The sequence below is a fragment of the Cherax quadricarinatus genome, chromosome 11 (genome assembly GCF_038502225.1).
Source record: "Cherax quadricarinatus isolate ZL_2023a chromosome 11, ASM3850222v1, whole genome shotgun sequence".
Classification (NCBI taxonomy): domain Eukaryota; kingdom Metazoa; phylum Arthropoda; class Malacostraca; order Decapoda; family Parastacidae; genus Cherax; species Cherax quadricarinatus.
The window spans coordinates 15,436,887-15,453,588 of record NC_091302.1 but is presented as its reverse complement, the minus strand read 5'-3'; the positions used below and the strand labels follow the sequence as shown (position 1 = coordinate 15,453,588).

At 41.2% G+C, this 16,702-nt stretch overlaps 1 protein-coding gene across 1 annotated transcript in view; it reads left to right on the top strand.

The window, feature by feature from the left end:
* Positions 1-16,702, top strand: part of LOC128687703 (neural cell adhesion molecule 2) — a 200,360-nt gene that overhangs the window by 99,195 nt on the left and 84,463 nt on the right. The gene's annotated exons all lie outside the window — the stretch shown is intronic.

Here is a 16,702-nt window from a genome sequence, read left to right as displayed (position 1 = left end):
TTGTGTTTGCGGGGTTCGAGAATCGGATCCTGACCCCGCCTCCTATGTACTTTGATTGGCATCAGTGACTTCTCGATGCTGCATAATGAAAAGCAGGGACGCCATCAGTGCACTAAGAGACAACAAAATAAACGTCAGGGGCCCAAAACTGTTCAATTGCCTCCCAGTGTACATAAGGGATATTACCAATATACCCCTGGCTGTCTTCAAGAAGGTGCTGAACAGACACCTAAAGTCAGCATCTGACCAGCCGGACAGTAGTTCGTATGTCGTTTAGAGTGCGGCCAGCAGTAACAGGTTGCTTGATCGGGCCTTCATCCAATGGGAGACCTAGTTACGGACCGGGCCGCGGGGGAGTTGACCCCCGCAGTCCGGTCCGTGTATTGTAGGTATACCACTGCCTCATTTAAGTCATTCTACTTCTCAACCACCCAAAGAAATATTTCTTTGCATCCCTTTTGACACATCTTCATCTTGCATATGTCACTCTGTTATATGGTTTGTTTGCAATTCTAGCAATGTGCTTTGCGTTACATTTACTTCCAGGTGCTTTTCATTCTTTTACAGCTACAGATTTTTACCGCCAATGCTGTAATCTGTGTCCGGTAAGCCTCTTTCTCCAAAACGCGGAATGTTGCAATTATTTTCATTGAACTCGAGAAGCCACACTATGACTACATCTGCACTAGGTTGAGTTCTCTCTAGAATTCATCAGTGTTTTCAATTCGTCGTTTCCATCTCATTGCATTCACATAGAAAATATGAGATCGCCTGTGGCATATCGTTCTCGTATATTAGGAACAATTGTGGTATTAACACTGATCCCCGAAGAACTCAACTCGGTATTCGTTCCCATTCTGATGTCTCATCCCTTACCGTTACTTTGTTTTCTGTTATTTAGGTTCTACTTGACCCATTGCAGAACCCTTAAATTTTGCTTGTTCTGATTTCCGAACTATATCAAGGGCTTTCCTACAGTCCAAGAAAATGCATTCCACCCAAACCAATCTTTGTTTAATCTCTGTGACTCTGTCGTAGAATTTAAGCAAATTCGTAGGAGAGGATTTTTCCCCTCCTTAAATCTGTACTGGTGTCCTGTAAAGAATCTTCTCTTCAAGTTTCTCAGTAATTTTTATCTTGCTATTTTTTCATGGACTTTTGATAACATGCATGGTAGAGATTGAGCTGTAATAATTCAAGACCTTTTTATGTCTTCGTTTTAATAAATGGGGATCTCATTTGCCCTTTTTTTCAATTTTATGGCAGCTGTCCTGAATATACCTCTGCTGAATGGTCATAGTTGTAACGCGCCTTCTCTCAGTACTCATGGAGATATAAAGATATATAGTCTCATCACTTTTCTGTGTTAATGCTCTGCAGTACCTGTTGCTCTCTTGTGACTACAGTGTCTTGTCTCCACTTTCTTCAGTAAACATTTTGAATCTTTTGCCAGGCACTTCAAACACTTCTCTGTCAGCCTGTCAGCGTCGCTTCCATCTTCATCAGACTTGTCACTTGTGCCTTCAGAGTCGTCATTTTTCTTATGTCACTGTGCAGAAACCTTGGTAACTTTTAGCCTTTGATGATAAATAATTTTCAAACAATGTTTCTCCTCTTATTCTTGTGTATTCTTCTCTGTCTGCAGCTTATATACAAGTTTTCTGAATTCTGATTTGCTCTATACTTTTTGTCCAAGCTCTCTTGATTCTCCACTTAACCTCTTTGCATTCTCTTGGTTTATCCTGAATTTTTCCCCTCTTCATGTTTGGTATGAATCTTTCCTTTGCCTCTTGGCACTTTGACTATTGCTTCTATCATTTTATGTAAAGTTCTGACTTTCAAGTTCGCATTACCATTCCACTTCACTGAGAAAATTATCAGGATATCAGAGTTCACTAGTCTGTTGTCTCATTATCTGTTATTTCCTTTAATTCTTTATTCTAATTTCCAAAAGACTGATGGCTCCCATTAATTCCCCTTAAATAATGTCTGCAAAATATACTCAGAGGCATCCCTGTTCGCAGATGTGAAACTAATGAGAATACAAACAGGTAAGGACCAGGAAAAACTACAAATGGCCCAGACAGGTTGCAGGTGTAGTCAGACAAATAGGTGTTAGAATTTAATCCCAGCAAGTGCAAAGTTATGAAGATTAGATGGAGTATAGGCTCGGGAAGCAAAGACTGCAAACCTCATTCAAGTACGTCGAGGTGAGCATTGTACCTAGAATTTCACCTGAGTACATAAACGGAATATCTCCTATACCAAACTATGGTTTAGCAACTCAAAGTTTTTAGGAACATAAGCAAGGAGTCATGCAGGACATTGTACATAGTATATGCCAGGTCTTTACTGGAGTATGCAGCACACCTGATCAGTCATGTGAAGAAATAAATCTTGGAGCAAAGGGGTGAATGCTTTCAGGAGAGCTCGATGGAGCTAAACCTTGTTCACATTATAGGAAAGTAGGATTAGGGGTTATTTGATAACGTACAAATTACTGAGAGAAATTCATGAGGAGGACAAAGACAAATTGTTCGAAAAGCGGAAAACAGGAAGACGAGGGTACAACTGGATGTTGAAACCCGAGAGGTGTCAAAGGGATGGGATATTAGGTAATATTTTTTCAGTCTTAGGATGAACAGTAACTGGAATGCCCTGGGCTGTGTAGCAGATGTGGGATCCATACACAGCCTTAAGAAGATGCACAATAAGATTCTCTAAGCCAGGAGAAAGTAAACCCAGAAACTACCAGTGAAGAGGCGTGGTCAGGGACCAAGACTACATCCCTGCAGCCACATATAGGCGAGCATATACAGACGTGTGCATGCAGTCATGCGAACACTCGTACACACACACACACACACACACACACACACACACACACACACACACACAAAACACTGGAAATAAAAGGCAATTATTCACTGATCAGAAAATTAAAGAAACGTTTCATCCCAAGTGGCATCGTCAGTTCTGATGCTGAGAAGCTAAAACGTATGGTGGAAGAGGTCAGGAGAGCACAGGTTACAAATTAAGTAACATATTTAAAGTTAACATCTTGGATAATCTTACAAGATAATATTACTGGTTAAATAAGTATTAATATGCATAATGCGGTAGACCTCTTGCAATGCTCCTGGGACAATAGTGTTATCTGGAGAGGTTTTGGATATTCTTTAGCTGCCTGATTTATGTTACTGCTGCTTCCAGGCACTTGCGTCTGTACAAATAATTTTTGGGTATTATTAGATTGGCTTCAGTGGCTTATATGTATCCCTCTGTTCTGTTATGTATGCAGGCGTTATTTCGGTTGTTCTGTCTGAAGTATTTTGGTGTTCTCGACGTTTGAATGCAAGTGACCTTGATATTTAGCTTACATTTTGTTTCAACCTCTACAGGAAATGATGTATTCGATAACTTCGTTACTGGTATGTTATCTGGGCTTGTTCTTATTTTTCACCAATTCTTGGATGTATATCGAGGTGCTCATGGCTATGAATGGATGTCCGTTTCTCATTAGTTATGCCACCACCTCCACCACCACCACCATACATCACAAGACACGTTGCTCACTGGCAAAATGATGTGTTTGACGAGCGATTTTGATGTGTTATCTATGACCGCAGACCACATCCGTCTCTGGCATCTTAGTATTCTCTCCCTCAGTTTTTCCTCTTTCACAGTTCTGTATCTTTCCGCCTGCCTTAGCTTGGTTTCTATTTCATAATCCTCTCTCTTGCCATATCTGTTTGTTGTAAGTCAATTTAACTGGGTGTATTTTTCACCCTCTAGTACTTTTTAAGTCTCTAAAAAAAGTGTCACCTGGTTTGCTTCGGCCTCCCGACTTATCAGTTTAATGAATACTTTGAATCTCCTCTTCGTCTGCCTCCCATATTTCATCACGAGTCCTCCATTCAGCCTGAAGCTCATAGATAATCAACGACCCTTCTCCTACTCCATCTTCCATTCCCTCCAGATTTAGTACTTTGATCAGTTCTTTGCTTTTCCTCTTACCAACTGTACCTTCCAGTTACCTGAGAATATTTCAGCAAAGGTCTTGTTTGCTCCCTCATCTCATCCTGTTCCCTCACCTGCTATTATTTTTGCCTACTACTCATTCCTCATTCCTTTGTTCTCCTCTAGTTCCTTTCTCAACTCTCCTATATCTGTGTCTAAGCATTGTGCTTTTCCTTCAATGATTGTAGCTTTCATTTACCTTTCTATTCTTTCTATAGATATCTTCTCTATCTTTTCCTCCATCTCTTTGGGAAAATAAAAATTCCTCTATTCTTCTGTCTGTTGTCTAAAATTGTATAATATAAATTCGTCAGTCCACCCACGTTCTGATGCTTCCTCCTCCTGTTAGCTTTCAGGTTCCCATTACTTAATTGCTCAAATATCACCTAGGCTGGTACAGTAACGTCCTCTGATTGCAGGTTACACTGATGAAGGAGCCTCCAGTCCCTGCCCTAACATATGTATAGACAGTTTTTTACAGATCTGAGTGAGTGAGTCTGTCTGTATCTGTCTCTGTCTGCCTGTTGTTGCATGGGATCGATTATCATCTCCTGGCTCCATCTCTAAACTTGCCTCTCTTCGGATGTACCTCCTCCTAACCTCCTGATTCCAGTCATGCCTGTTCGTAAGAGAATGTAGGAATCCTTCCTCCTCTAACTCATCATCCAGGTCATTCCTAGTCCTTCTGAGACTGACGAAATACTTCTTGACATCACTTATTTATTTGTATTCTCTTGCACCTGTTCCCCGCCTTACGACACTGTTCCTGTTCTCCCTGTAGATTCCACTGAACACTTAGCAAGTTATTAATATAGTTCCCTCTGTGTCATCGTCTAATGAGTAAGATACACTATAGTTCTCATAGTTCTGGTACTAGTTATGTACAAACCTTTGCACTTTCTCTGGTATCGTAACATGTTGCAAGTGTGGGCTCTGTGCTGGTGCTGTAGTATCCAAGATAGATATGAACAGGATTCCGAATAACTCTGTTGAGATTCCTCTAAGCCACAGTTAGGTCTGTCAAACGAGCTTTCGCTTCAGAGGTTATTTGATTGACGTGTATCCCCATTGTACCTATTTTCCGCCACACCAGTAATCTATGACAGACCTGTAATTTTTACTGAGTACTTTTGTTATGCCTTTCCTGGTTCTTCTGTCCTCTTATGTCGTTGGAGTAGTTGTTTTAGCCTTTCTTCACAACTCATACCACATGGCTCTGTAACCAGCCTCATTTCAAATCCTTGCACCCACTCCAGCCGGTTATCACAAGTTGCCTTCAGGGAAGTAATTCGAGTTTTCCATAACAGCTGGCGATCAAACAGAAGACCGAGAAACCTGACCGTATTACATTCAGGGTTATGGGAGCCATAGAGGTACAATGGAGTATCAGAGGCAACAGAGAGTCTAGTGAAAGTAATTTGATGAGGCTGTTACTAGGGGACAGTCAGCGCCTGTACAAGTTGAAGGAAAGTCATCATCAGCATAGAGCGATGATCAATTATTAGATGGGAGAACAGAGGCCAGATCGTTTACAGCAAGTAGGAAAAGAGTGGTGCTAAGGACACATCCCTGCGGGACACCTTCAGCTTGGACGAAGTCCGTGGAAACCAAATTATTAACCCGAACACGGAAATGTCTCTCGGAGGCCTCGGAGGCCTCGGAGGCCCAAAGAATGAGCTTGGGTCAAAGTGCTATATCTCCAAGTAGTATAATATGCATTTTCAAGATAAAAAAACGGCTGCAATAAATGAGTAGTTACTAGCAAAGGCATTACGATCATAGATATCTAAAAAAATGAAAGGTCAATAGTGGAGCGGCCCTTACGAAAGCCAAATTGACTAGTGGAGAAGCTACTGTCTCTAAATACCACACCAAATGTCTATTCAATAGGCGTTCCATCAACCTGCAAATTGCACTGGCAAGAGCAATGGGACGATAGTGTGAGGCTTCCTGAACTGAGGTACCTGGCTTACGAAAAGGCAGAGCGACGGCAGTTTTCTAGAGCTGGGAAAGAACCCCTTGCGACCAAATAATATTAAAAAGGAGTAAGAGGACTGCGAGGGTTGACAGACGTAAATGCTGAAACATACGAATATGAATGCCATTAACCCCAGCTGCCGATGATCGGCAAGTGGAAAGTGTTGACTAGTTCTAGAAGAGTTAAGACACATTATAGATTGAGCCCCTGACAGATACGGACAAGATGATTTCCAATTTCTGTGGCAACCTTAAGAACCAGAGCCGGGTCGAAGTGATGGTAGAAACATAATCCTGCCATCAAGTGTAGCTCCTCGGATGCCTCATTGGGCAACCGCCCTCGCCTGCTAAAAATCATGGAGTCGCTCTGTGGTCCTGTTATGAAGATATCGGCCCCATGCAGCAGGTTTCAAACGCAATGCACGAGCACAAGCAAGAGACCACCAAGCAATGCATTTCTGAGGGGTGCCTACCTGAGGTTTAAGGGATTGCATTCGAGGCTGCGGTTAAACCCAGGTCAAAAATATTTGTGATAGTTCAGCAGTTGAGGACAAAGGATAAGGTTCTTTTCTAAAAACAGTTTGATGTGAGTAAAGAGCCTATTTCTCCCATTCAAACTGCCAACTTGGGCTACCAGGAGGTCGAGTATATGCATGAGAAGTAAGCAGGATAGAAAAATGATGGCTGTCATGTAAATCAGAAAGCACAGACCTGATAAAGTAGAACTCAGTTGAAGAGTAGATGCCGTCTGCAGTGTTATGCAGCGAAGTATGACCAAGGACCCTTATATCGCACGCGAAGTGCACTTTCAACAAAATTCCCATTAGGAAAAGGATGAATGTAATAAGATATAGCCCGAGATGGGACGGAAAACATCAGAGCGCAATTTTGGTTCTTGCAAACAGACACAAAAAGACAAAACTGGAAGAGCAACATCTGTAGCTCACCCCAATTACCCCTGAGACCTCGAATATTCCACTTTAAGTCGGAATTTGGCAGTGGAGGGAGATGTAGCTTGAGTAAAAAGAGGAGAGACAAGGGAAGACACCAAAGAAGGGTTAGAGGTGTCTTAACAAGTAGAAACTTCAGGAGGGACAGACGAGGGAGCAACTGTATTTGGGGGTGGGTGAACCTCCACAACAGAATCAGATGTACGTTTGTTAATGTCATGTGGTTTGGGGGCTGAAGGAGACTTTGATGTAGATGTAGAGTTTGGAGAAGAAGATAAATGTGGTGTCAAATGGGGGTGCGTAGATGTTAGAACATGTGAATGGGAAGGTGAAGAATTAGGGACAGGAAGTGAACCATTTCGGTGGACAAAAGAGAGGGTGGCCGGAAATCCGCCACAAGACATATCTCCATCGGCCACCACCTCCCAGAACCGACAGGACACCTTTAGCCACCCCCTCCCCCCAGAACCCAGAACTCCGGAGGGATATCGGGACATACCCAGATGACCAGATTACACGGTAAACAAATCCACCACCAAGGACCTCAACGGAATGGGACGGATATCGCCACCTTTCTCTAACCTAGGAGCTAGAATTTCAGAGGGGAAGACCCCAAAGGTCAAAAGCAGGAGAAGGAGAGTGGAGAAAGGGGAATGATGGGGTAGAGAAGTGGGGTAATTAGGTTCAGTCAGAGGAAGAAGACCGAATGGTCCAATCCCTCGGACCAAAAGCCTCTTCGCCGCACCATGGAGCCCCTCGTTGAAGAAGCCAAAATCCCATTAAATCTTATTGCTTTTCAATAATAAAGCCAAAACAAATCCTCTTGCCTTACAAACTAAAAACCCATAACAAAACCTTAAGGTTCGAGCGTATCCCAAGCCACCAGGAACTCTGTGTAACCGAATTAACCTACTGAAAAGGTGTCATAGGTAAAAATTATGGTCATAGATGGGAGAGAAAAAACTTAGCTAGAAGGAAAGTGAGAGTTGCAAGATGAAAGATCCGGGAAACCGACTAAGATAAACGCCACAACACAGCTACTTTCCCGGTGAAAGTTGAAACATGACTGAAGAGGAGGGAACTACGTGACGTCTCGGATCTCCCCCCCCTCCACCCAAAAAAAAAAAAAATCAGCATATTTTTTAATGTTATTTTCCAATAAGATAATCCACACGCTTACTGAAGGATATAAGCATTAATAATAATTTGGATACATGTTATATAAAGGTTTAAAAATATTCTAAAGTTAGTTGTTGCTATAACGTTATTGAATACATTAACGAATTAGTGGATGTCATTGAGAACGATAATTGAAAACTCTCACCAATTTGTTTTATTTATTGCATATATCCTTCTCGTAATCCCGTTGTTATTTTTGTTGATAAATATATTGATATATCTTCACCCCATCACATAATGAGGGTTGTAAATCAACAAGTTGTCAGTCTGGACTGGAAACTAGTGACGTGGGACACAGCCTATAGACAAGTTATCTTTTTTTTCTTCACCAATTTAAAATATGTTTGCCTCGTTAAATAGAGACGAATGTATTAATAAAATCTTAAATACGGTAGAAGTGGCACTCTGACACTCACAAGTTGAAGATTTACGACGCTTATGAACTGAAGAATTTAGGAAGACGACATCCTAATTGCTTTTTTTTTATACCAGTGCTCTTAATTTATTCTGAGATAAACTTTTTTTTTTAATTTGTATTTAAACCAGTCATTAAATGTTCATTCAGATTTTCTTTTATAATTTTCGTTATTTAAATAGATTGAATAATTTGTGTGTGTGTGTGTGTGTTGATTGTAACAGCTTTCAATCACCCTCTCTAAGTTACCATTATGCTGGTGAGGGGCTTTTGATCCAGGGAAATGGATTTGGCAATGGATTTGGCCTTCTCTTCCTTGGATCAGATCCGAATGCCTTCGATTCTTTAGGTTCTAAGTGACCCCTATAAGTTTACAGCTTCCCCCCGAATAAAAATAAATATGAACCGCTCCTCCAATGAAGATTTAGATTGTTATTTACTGTACATCCACACTATCATTTATCCCTTAATTTACATCGCTAATTTAGTATCTAATTTAATATCTCCTCCCAAGTGTTTTACGTATTAATTTTGTCTTTATTCATAAAATTAATAATTACATAACTATCCAGTTTCATACTTTTACGGGTCCAATTTTTTTTAAGTGTTTAAAATGATTATAATGGGTTCCAAGAAGTTTTTTACTGTTTTACTTTTAAATTTTTTAACTTTTTTCCAAATAAAACATCTGTGTCATAAATCGGTGAACTTATTTTTATGAATAATGAAAATCGCTAATTCCTCCCAGTTTTCATGAAATGTCACCCCTAAATAAAAACTATGAATCACCATACATCAGTGTTACTACTCATAAGTAGAAACTCAGGAAAGTATTATTGGTCTTTACATTTCGATGGAGAGCGCATTGAGGAAAATGAATATCAGGTATTTGTACTTAAAAATGAAAGAACTGAAGTACATGTGGATGCACTGCATTTGTAAGATGGCAAGGCTGAAACTGCTGCTAAAGGAATGGCAAAAGTTACTGATGAATATAACTTATGGAAAGCAATAAAGATGATCATTGCTGATACAGAAAACGTTAACACAGGGAAAAAGAGTGGAGCTGTTGTCAAACTGCAACGAATGTTCTCAGAGAAGGGGATTAGCAAACCACAAGTTATCAGTTGTCAGCATCACGTTCTGGACAGGATTCTCCGTTTGGTAATGGATGAAAATTTTGGTACTGAAACCAATTCTCCGAACATCGAGTATCCATTTCAATCCCAACTGGTGAAAAATGATGAGGAACTAAAGGTAGAGTTTGTTAATGGAACAGAAGAGATCCTCCATAAATCAGAATGGTTAGATGATATGAAGATTTTGTACTAACACCAGTGTTTAGATTCTTTGAAGAAAAAGGGCATTTTGCTTTGATTACCTTAGGGAAAATTCCAAACATCAGCAATGTAAGGTGGAACTCAAGAACCATTCTAGCTGTTCTTACGTTCATTCTTATTCCTGCAAGACGGAAGACTTTGGAGAAGATATGCAGATTCATTGCATACACCTGGGCTGATTATTGGTTTACTGAAAAGATGCATGATGAAAATGACTTGAAGAATTTATCAGAAATATTGAACTCATTGAAAAATCACTGGAAGCAGGAGCCGTCCACACTCAATATACCAAGAAGTAATCAGTGTGCTGAACGTGCAATCAAAGTTATGCAGGAGCTGTATGCTGCCTGTAGAAACAAAAACAAACTGCAACTTCGGTTTATTCTAACCAATAAGTAGTAATATATGTACAAACATGATAACAATGATGCTGTAAGCTGTTTTATTTGTTATTAATATTACATGCAACATGCATTCAAGTTACTTGTTTTCGTTACTCTTCTCTTTTTTTAATTTAGGGGACACATTTCCTAAAAAAGATATTGAAATGAAAGGTCATTTCTTTGCTTTTAGGCAAAAGTTCATCTGATTAAGGTACAATAATATTACACTGTAATAAAGTTATAACCCCACTATAAATACCATTTATGTTGTAATACCCGATAACTTTAGTAAATAACTTATTTAAAAAAACTATTTTTCACTCATTTACCATCATTAAATTTTCCTATATTCCCTTTTACTCCATATATTTTTCAAACATTTCCTGTATTACAGACTTTCAATCTAGTCATTGGTATTTTCTTCATGTTACCTGCCTTCTGATTCTCTTCTCTTTCCACTTCATCTGTCTTCTTCCCCTTGTCTCTGAATTTTGTCTTCATAATAGTCCAGGATGAACCGAATCTTCATCTAAATTATCCTCGCCATATGGCAAGTTAATGGTGAATTTTTCTAAGTGTAATGACTTACTTTATCGGGGAATTAATCTGGATTCAAGGCTTCGACTTTGCCATGACTGGCAACTCAGCTTAAAATTATTTAAGTCTCAGATGAAGCCATTTGAAGGTTGCAACACTAACTACACGAACTTTGGAAGTGAGCAACTGTATACTTAATGTATCACCTAAAAAAAAAAGGCACTTGCAAACAGTATGCATCCTTCTAACTCAGTGGCTGGTATAAATGTGTGCAACTGACGGGCAGGAAATATATCTATCTCATGAATCCAATGTACTCATGAACATCACAACATACACACACACTTGTTTAAATTGCGCCAAAGTGGTTAGGCCACTTACCTTTAAAACCCTACTTCCCCCACCACCCTCCCAACCCTTTCCCATATTTCCATCCTTATCCATCCTTCTTCCTTCCCCATCTTACCAAATCTCGTACCTCGTACAGATTGTGTGTTGCGAGTTCATTGTTCTTAAAAGGGCCCTCCAAATCCAGATCTGGATGTTTCATGAACTTATATATTTGAAAACACTCCCTCCGAGAACCGACATAGTGTTTCCTGTGCAGACTACCTGTGAATGTAGAAGAAGCTCTGGCATCACTCAGGAATTTATATTACCTCACCAGCCTGACTTACCTTCGATCTCTTGGAGAGAGTGCCCAACCTCCAGAGGTTGGTTCCCTCCCTCCTAAGGAGGGTGCCAACCCTCCTGGGAAGGCTACTCTTTCTCTCCAGGGTATGGTTCCATCTCTCTGGGGGAGGGTGCTCAATGTCCAGAAGTAAATTTCATCTCCTGGGGCGAGTTTTCACTCTTCTTCGGCGAGACTCCTCGTTATCCTAGAATGATTCCCTCACTCTTCTTAAAAAAAGTTCTAAACTCTGCAGTGAGGCTCCTTCCTCTCGTGGGGTAAGCTTTCTCACTCTCCGGGAGGTGTGGTAAAGAGCGCTTCCTCTCATAGGTAATCCAGAAATATTCCTACCCTAATGATCTTTTTTTTTTGTGCGTAAATTGTAATGATACCAACATCCTAGGCTGCAATTTCATGCAAATTTAGCTAAAACTGACAAAATATTTTTTTTTTTTATTTTCAGCCAAAACAGGACTGCACAAAATATCTCTTATGGAACGTATCGTTCAAACGCAAATGTTACTTTCTCATTTAGAAAAGTATGAAAAGGTAAAGAACAATCTCCCAAAATCTGGCTTAAAAAATAAAAATATTACAAGAGATACTTGGGAGGGTTTTTTTGGACCATGAAGAATGTCGTCAACTAGTTGTGTCAGCCAGACTAGATCCACCACGGAAGGTGACGTCCTCTGGTCGTACGAATGAAAATCTAAGAATTTCAACTATTACTGAAGTTCACTAATAGTAAACTAGAAGAAAATTACATGTGAGAATTTAATATTATTATTATTATTATTACTATTATTATTATTATTATTATTATTATTATTGTTATTATTATTATTATTATTATTATTAACGTTTCCATAATATGTAAATATTTTAATATATTATTGCCTCCAGGAATATTATACTGGTAGTAATATGGTAAATATCAAAAGTGACATCTGTATTATAATTTATATTGGTGAGCGAGTAAATATTAAGTTCAATCGAGAAATTTAACAACATTAAGACGAAGGTCAACACCACCATTCCCTCCCCCAGGGTAGCACTCTTCCCCCAGGGTGACACTCTTTCCCTCAGTGTGACACTCCTTCCCTCAGGGTGAAACTCCTTCACTCACGGTGACACTCCTTCCCTCAGAATGACACTCCTTCCTCCAGGGAGACACTCCTTCCTCCAGGGAGACACTCCTTCCCTCAGGGAGACACTCCTTCCCTCATGGAGACACTCCTTCCCTCAGGGAGACACTCCTTCCCTCAGGGAGACACTCCTTCACTCAGGGAGACACTCCTTCACTCAGGGAGACACTCCTTCACTCAGGGAGACACTCCTTCACTCACAGAGACACTCCTTCACTCACAGAGACACTCCTTCTCTCTGGGCGACACTCCTTCCTCCAGAGAGACACTCCTTCCTCCAGAGAGACACTCTTTCCTCCAGGGAGACACTCCTTCCTCCAGGGAGACACTCAATCCTCCAGGGAGACACCCCTTCCCCCAGGGTGACACTCCTTCCGCCAGGACGACACTTATTCCCCCAGGATGACATTCGCCTTCCAGGGAAAGAGGTTCCTCGTCCTCCTGGGGGAGTGGCAGATGATCATCGTCCTGGGGGAGTGGCAGAAGATCCTCGTCCTCCTGCAGAAGTGGCAGATGATTCTCATCCTCCTGGGGGAGTGACAGAGGATTCTCGTCCTCCTGGGGAGTGGCAGAGGGTCCTCGTCCTTCTGGGGGAGTTGCAGAGGATCCTTGTTCTCCTTGGGGGTGGCAGAGGATCCTCGTCCTCGGGGTAGGGCACGGCACTGTCTCGTCTTCAGGGGGAGGGGCGCGGCACAGATTCATCGCCCTCCTAGGGGATGGCACAAACTCCTCGTTCTCCTGGGGGTGGCACAGACTCCTCGTTCTCCTGGGGAGTTGCGCAGACTCCTCATGCTCCTGGGGGTGGAACATACTCCTCGTCCTCCTGGGAGTGGCAGAGACTCCTCGTCCTCCTCGGGGGTTGGCACGGATTTCTCGTCCTCCAGGGGATTGTGGCACAGACTCTTCGGTTTCCTAGGAAGTGGCACAGACTTCTCTTCCTTCTGGGGGAGTGACACAGACTTCTCTTCCTTCTGGGAAGTGGCACAGACTCCTCGTCCTCCTCGGGGGTGACACCGACTCCCCGTCCTCTTCGAGGGTGGCACTGACTCCTCGTCCTCCTCGGAGGTGGCACAGGCTCCTCGTCCTCTTTGAGGGTGGCACTGACTCCTCGTTCTCCTCGGGGGTGGCACAGACTCTTCCTTCTCCTGGCAGGGAGGCACAGACTCCTCGTCCTTCTCTGGGGTGGCACAGACTCCCCGTCCTCTTCGAGGGTGGCACTGACTCCTCGTCCTCCTCGGAGGTGGCACAGGCTCCTCGTCCTCTTTGAGGGTGGCACTGACTCCTCGTTCTCCTCGGGGGTGGCACAGACTCCTAGTCCTCTTCGAGGGTGACACTGACTCCTCGTCCTCCTCGGGGGCGGCACAGACTCCTCGTCCTCCTCGGGGGTGGCACAGACTCCTTGTCCTCCTGCATCTCTTGCACTCAGCAGAGACTGAATCTGAATCAAGGTATATATTTAATTGCTTTAAAATATAAAACGTATATACAAAAAATAAAGAATTCTTTCTCCGTAAACCATGTGTGTCGTAAGAGACGACTAAAATGCCAGGAGCAAGGGGGCAGTAACCCCTTCTCCTACATAAATTACTAAATTCTTAAAGAAAAACTTCTGTTTTTCTTTTTAGGTCACCCTGCCTCGGTGGGACACAAGCAACCACACCTCGTATACTAAACGTTTCTCAAAGTTCTCCCTTCAATTGCGATACATGTGGAATTTGTTCCACTCATCTACTACTCTGTTTGCTAACTCAGCACTTCCTTATTTCGTTTTCAAATCCAGATTTGTCCATATGGAATTATTGGTACAAGTCCTGGCTCAGATGCATCTAGCACGCTAGTTATTTCCCTTTTATTTCCGTTTTCCTTTTGTACATTTCATTCCTATCAGCCGCTGTCAGTCTAGCACCGTAGGTAAAGTTTCTCAGTCATCGCATCTTCTTTATCCCTCTCTGTATGTTTTATTGCCCATTTAAGTCCATTGTATAATAAGATGAGCAGAACTGAGCATCGTATCTTAAGATTATATGAAAGATATAATGTTGAAGTATAACCTAAACATTTCTATTATTTATTCCACTTGATATGAAGCCAAGAAACCCATTAACTTTTTTTGTGCGAACACTTACGCAGTGTTGCCTCAGCTATAAATTTCTGATAACAAGATTTATTAAATAATTATAGCATACGCTTTGGCTAGGATCTATTATTTAGCTTATAGCCTCGAGACCTTAATTTGATATTCTCCTTTGGCTTACCATTTTCTTCTGTGACTTCACTCTTCAACTGAGAATATTGGTCAATAAAGTGATCCTCTTCTCTGATGATTCGCCTCTAAACGCCACTTTTATGCTAAAGGGTGTTTTAGTTATTGAAATTTTAGGTTACTAAAATTAGATCTAATTTCTCTATTATGAATTTATTCAACTTGGGCGGCTTTTACAACGATTATTAATATGTAACTATTTTATGATATTCTATTTTGTGAATATTTTCCTAATACATTTTGGCAATTTTTGCTCCCTCCTTCACTAATATTACCTCTATCTGCTATCAGTTTAATATAATCAATTTAAACATTAAACCTGGAGGGTTTATGTAATGCTGCTGCAGGGATGTGCAATAGTATGATTGTGAGGTTAGGAGTGAATGTGAGACCGGGGGGTGAGGGGTAGGGTCGTGATGTTAGGCATTAGTACAAGAGTAAAACTTGCATAGTTGGTGTGATAGGTTAGTTTCAATTAAGTTAAAGGTTAGAGCTGGAGTCGGTGTTAGTGGAGGGTCTTTCAGCAAGGATGTCTGTTAAAAACACAGTGATTCTGGCTTGGGTATCTACCAGAGAATACTAGAGTGTCAGCATTTTTACTTAGGCACCGTAGTATAAATCTTCTACTAAAAGTACTAGTAGCAAACTATACCATCTGGCACGTTACTTTAGCAAAATGTACACGATAGTACCAGAATAAGAAGTGTTTGTGTGTATGTACTGTGCGGCAGACTCGGCATAGTAAGTAACAAGTCCCTATATCCACTAACGTCTAGCAACAGGAGAAATAAGCAGAGCTTGCTCAAACAATGCAGCAGCCTGTTCGCCAAACAGCAATATGCACGTAGCAGCTGTGAGCAGTTGAGTATCTGGCAAGAAAAATAAAAAAACTACCTAACTTGGGACAATCTGCGTATCCTCCATAAAAGGTAAAAAAAAAAAACACTCCCAAAATCACTGAATCAGAGTCCAGCAACTCCTGAATCCAGACTACGACTGTCCAAGGACAGAAAAAAATTATTTTCGAGAAATGCGACATAACCAAAGTTACTTTAGAAAAGATGAGATGTGGATTTAAATTTATGGATAGCTTCTAACGCACTTTAAGGGCCCGGCTCTTTCTTCTGTAGCCTTTTCTTCTGTCCCACCTATTCTTTATTTATCCTCACTTACCCCTTCACTCCTTTGTGGGCCATTACTTGTAAGTTCTATTTCTAGGGTCAAGAAAATCTGCAAATGACAGGGTCGGACATGGTTACAATGTACGTGATAGGAACTAGAATTGTATACAACCCTCGCCATGAAAAATATATTGGCAGATTTTAGTAAATGACCATAGAGTATTCGTTTAGGAAATGCAGTCTCTTACCCAGTATTAAGGTGAGATTTAAAGCCATCAGTGTACACTGCAGTGGCACGAGAGTGAAAATGGAAGTACATGTACTCGAGAAAGAGTGAGCTTAAGGTTCTAATAAGCAAGTAAGGTTTCACTCACAGAATTGGGGAGAAGCAAACATAAATCCTCGAAACTTCTGAAAGATGGAAGAAAAAAGTAAGATGCTGGCTGAACGTGAAGGGGGTGTAAATCAAGGGAAGCATTAGAGGGTATGGAGAGGAAAGGGGTGTACTAAATGGGGGAGACGTAAATAAAACAGCCTTTCTAAAATCTGTGGAGGGATCGTGAAGAAGGTAGAAGTGGACCAATAAAAAAGGCAATGGTTTTTGGCGTCGTACAAATATTGAGCGTTTCCATTCTGTATATAAGCTGAATTGAGGAAAATCAAAAAGCCTCGAGACAAATGCAACCGCCTGATGATGAATGG